Source organism: Rutidosis leptorrhynchoides, chromosome 3, assembly GCF_046630445.1.
Source record: "Rutidosis leptorrhynchoides isolate AG116_Rl617_1_P2 chromosome 3, CSIRO_AGI_Rlap_v1, whole genome shotgun sequence".
Lineage (NCBI taxonomy): Eukaryota > Viridiplantae > Streptophyta > Magnoliopsida > Asterales > Asteraceae > Rutidosis > Rutidosis leptorrhynchoides.
In genome coordinates, this window is record NC_092335.1 from 551,399,129 (window position 1) to 551,403,620 (window position 4,492).

The window sequence follows — 4,492 nt, forward strand, 5'->3', positions numbered from 1 at the left end:
AAAAAAAGTAAGCCCATCTTGTATAGTTAAGTTGTATGCATGTGACACGTCTTATGAATAATTGGATACCATGGTTTAACACGTCATTTATTTTGCTCAATCACTTTGGGTATCGTCATAGGGGAGTGATTCGTACACCACCTGTTTTTAGCCGTACACCACCAAATGTGTTTTACACGGTTGTACAGTACAACACTGTAAAGCATGTTTGGTGGTGTATGGCTAAAAATAGGTGGTATACGAATCATCACCCATCGTCATAGTATTCGTTACTATTCTTTCATGTGACTATCTACCTATTTTTAGGTAACGACCAACTTTTATGTTAGATTATCAAAAAGTTTAGGTCGATTAAGAAACTGGGAAACAAATACGCTATTTGCCAAAATAACTTTTATGGTAGAACTGATAAAAAAAAAGGTAGGTATATAAACATAAGGATTGATAATTTCAAAATTAGTATTCTTTGTAACATTTGATTTAATGTGATAGTGACCATGCATGAACTCGAATATTAAATCTTTTCGTGAAGACATCATGTGAAAACTCGATTTTGTTTTAAAAAGATTGTCAACTCTGGGCGGTACATTATAGGGACAAAAGGGGTATCCGCCCCCCTCGATTTCGAAAGAAAAAAAAATTTACACTAAAAAGAAAAAAAAAAATTACGAAAAAATAAGGTTTTTTTTAGTGTTTACCCCCCTTCGATTAGTTTCGCCCCCTCTCGAGTCGGGGTCAAGTTCCGCCACTGCGACCATGTGATAAATCCTTTGGTATATAGTTGGTTCAATTAATTTAATACGAGTATTATTTTAATTATTAAGGTTTAAGATTAAAGATGGTAATGATGACCCGATTTATTGAGTATTCACTTGATTTATTCGCTTAATAGTGGATGAGAATGATATAAATGAATAAATAGTGGATATTGATATGGATGACTAGTGGATCAGATGAGTGATTTTTTTTGAACGTCCATATCGACATCGAATGCTTACATTTGTCACCCACACACGTGTTAGGAGGAAACTCAATTCGCGACGATGTTGGCAGCACCATCGAAGGTTGGAAAAACCCCCAGAGACCTTCAAAAATCGCATTAATCTTGACATTACCATCAAATGTTGAAAACTCTCTGTTGGCAGTACCTCAAGTTGGATCTCACCCCCATACCACTCAAGTCAAACTTCGATGGTTCAGATGAGTGAATATATCCATATTTACATGCAATACATATATACATATATAGTTAAAATTATACTTCAACTCCACCGTCTCAAAATAACTGTCTCATTTAACTTTCAGGAGTCTTTCTTTCAAAAACTTTGACTTTAATTATTATAAAGTTCGTCGGTTATAAATCTGTAAAAAAAAATTAAACGTAGTATAATTTATGAATGAATAATCGACGGATGTGTTGTAATAGCTAATTTGTCTCTAGACTTATGCAAATGTGTCAAATTAATTATTTGTATGTTTACAATAAAGTGATTGGAAAATCCCAAGGATTTTAGGACGGAAATATCATCCATCATATCATCCATCGAAAAGCTATAGCTAATTTTAGATTTCTAGCCGTGTGAGCAACTGAGGTCACTCTCTATCATAGTATGTGTTAACTAATTATCTCATTTGACTTTTAAGAGTCTTTCTTTCACAATTTTGATTTTAATTATTATAAAATATGTCTGTTATAAATCTGCCGAAAAACATTATACAAAGTATTATTTATTGATTGAATATCGCCGAATCTGTTGTAATAGTTGATTTGTCTCTAACCTATTGCAAATATGTGTCATATTAATTAGTTGTATGTGTACAATAAAATAGTTGGAAAACCGCAAAGATTTTAGGACGGAAATATCGCCCGTCGAAAAGCTATCTAATTTTAATAGTTGTATTTTTTTTAATTTAATTTAGTACGGAGTATGTTTTAACTAAACTTTCTCTCCTCTATGTGGGTCTCATTTTTATTCTATATGACCAATTGTAAAGGTGATGAGAATTTTTGGTGTGTCAATGGTTGGTGTGGGCTAGTTGGAACTCAAGTGACGGCGTATTGGTAAAATGTGAAGTAATGGGGTTGTGTGTTGGGAGACGTGTTGAAGGTAGAGTGAGGTATGTTTAGTTTCTTTTTCTTTTTTCTTTAGCATAGTGCAATTTATTTTATTAATTAGTTATATTATATTTATGTAATTAATAAATATATGAAAACACACTTAATTAAATTTTTAAAAAGATTACAATTATTAAAAAGTCCAAAAGATAAAAATTACATTAATAATTAAAAAGTTATAAAAATAGTAAATTATATTATTAAAATAACATAATTATTAGTGCGACGAAGACTTGGATGACGATGTCAAATGTACTTGGTTAGTCTTCACGTAGTTGATCATGCACATCCGTGTCGCATATTTTCCTATCTCTAGTTTCACTATCCGTTGCACGATTCCTAACATAGTTAGGCCGGTTATCTGGCCTTGCAAGCATCTCTTCTTCGAACAAACTTATTGTGTAACTGTTATCCTCTTGTATCATATTGTGCAATATTACACAAGTATATAAGAGTTTGGATTATTTTTGAGTTTGTAAGATCGTCCATCAATCTTTTAAATATGGAATCTACCTTGAAAAACACTAAAGGTACACTCGACATCCTTTCATGCACTTTCTTAAAACCATTTAAACTTTGCATGTGGCTCGTCAGTTGGGGATGTATATGCCTTAATAAGAGTAGTCCAATTCAGATAAATACCCTCAGCCAGATAATAATCGTGAATGGTGTGGGTGAAGCCGAGCCTTCCTAGATAGAATCAAACAATGACGAACAGTTTAAAACATTAATGTCATTGTTGAAACCCGCAACATTAAGTAAAAAATTCAAGTCTAGCGAATCAAACAAAGCATCAGCCATACGTAAAAGAGCATTCAAGTAAACAAAATTGTGAAATATGTTGAAAAGTGGAGAGAAAAGATTGAATTTGGTGATATAATGTATTGAATTGTATCGTATTTATAGTTGAAAAATAATATAATTATAATTATAATTATTATAAGACTTTTTTGCTCCGTTGGTTCTTTAATTATACACGAAATTGCAATCCGAGTCCCTCAAGTTTTTTTTTTTGGAATTTCGAGTCCTTAAAATTGCAAAATTTTGCAATCCGAGTCCCTCCGTCAGTTTTCCGTCTAAATTAGCCGTTAACCCTTGACATGTGCCAAGCATGTGAGGGTAAAATTGTCTTTTTACTCTTTTCTTCGACTTTTTTGCTTCGTTGGTCCTTCGTTTATAGACAAAATTGCAATCCGAGTCCCTCAAGTCTTTTTTTTTTTTGAAAGGCTAAGCATAATCCATCACCACCAAATTGCAATTCGCTACTGCTGCTCGTTCGAACCACGTAGGGGAATGATTATTACAGGAACAAGATCTAATTCATGATAACTCGTTACAAAAGTAGAAAAATGAAATGAGCTATTTTTATCAGCTTATGAGCTTTACCGAAAAGTTTAAGTTTAAAGTAAGGAAAGTAAAATTATCGCCTTTTTCAAAATTCAATAAGCCGATAAGTTGTGAAAATACACTTACCTAAAGATCCCTCAATACCACATAATTTCAGATAACATAACAAAAAAAGCAAACTTTAGAACAATTTCAAATCATTAGTAAACAACAACGCATGCACATAATAGTAGCACAACTGTTTCCAAATGCCAATACAATAATGCATTATCAGTCACAAAATATAAACAATTCATTTGTAATGCTCAACAATTAGAAACTTTATTAGCAAAACACCAGCTAACACAATTGTCCAAAATTAAAACCCTAATTTTTAGGGAAAACACTAACTTGAATAATTAGGGGAAAATACAAATCACTTTTTGTAACGAGCAACCTCACCGTCATTAGGGAAGAAACCCATCAGACGTCCGACAGAGTTCTGTTAAGCATACATAAACCCGCCTATAACTCCGACCAAACCTCCGGTGACCATCGAAGGACCTCTGATTCCGGGCTTAATTCCTGTAAATATCGAAACTTTTTAAGTAAAATTAACAAGATTTAGAAGGTATATAAGAAATTGATGTGAAGATAGAGATGGGTTAGTAACCGGAAAGGTAACCGACGGTGACGGAGAGGCCGGAGATGGTTGTAAGACGGAGGTAATCGAGAGTGTTGAAATTAGCGACGGTTTTATTGAAAGGTGGATTGCGATCTATGACGGGGTATTCTGGTTTAGCTGATGCGGTGATATCTGTGTTCATCTTTTTAAATTTTTTTGATGATGTTAGGAATATATTATGCTTGGCCTTTAAAAAAAATAAAAAAAAAACTTGAGGGACTCGGATTGCAATGTTGTCTATAAACGAAGGGCCAACGGAGCAAATAAGTCGAAGAAAAGAGTAAAAAGATGATTTTACCCTCACATGCATGGCACATGTCAAGAGTTAACGGCTAATTTAGACGGCAAACTGATGGAGGGACTCG

At 33.3% G+C, this 4,492-nt stretch overlaps 1 pseudogene; it reads right to left on the reverse strand.

Moving 5' to 3' along the window:
• Positions 1-3,804: 3,804 nt before the first annotated feature.
• LOC139898533 (uncharacterized) lies at positions 3,805-4,269 on the reverse strand (annotated as a pseudogene).
• Positions 4,270-4,492: the final 223 nt, after the last annotated feature.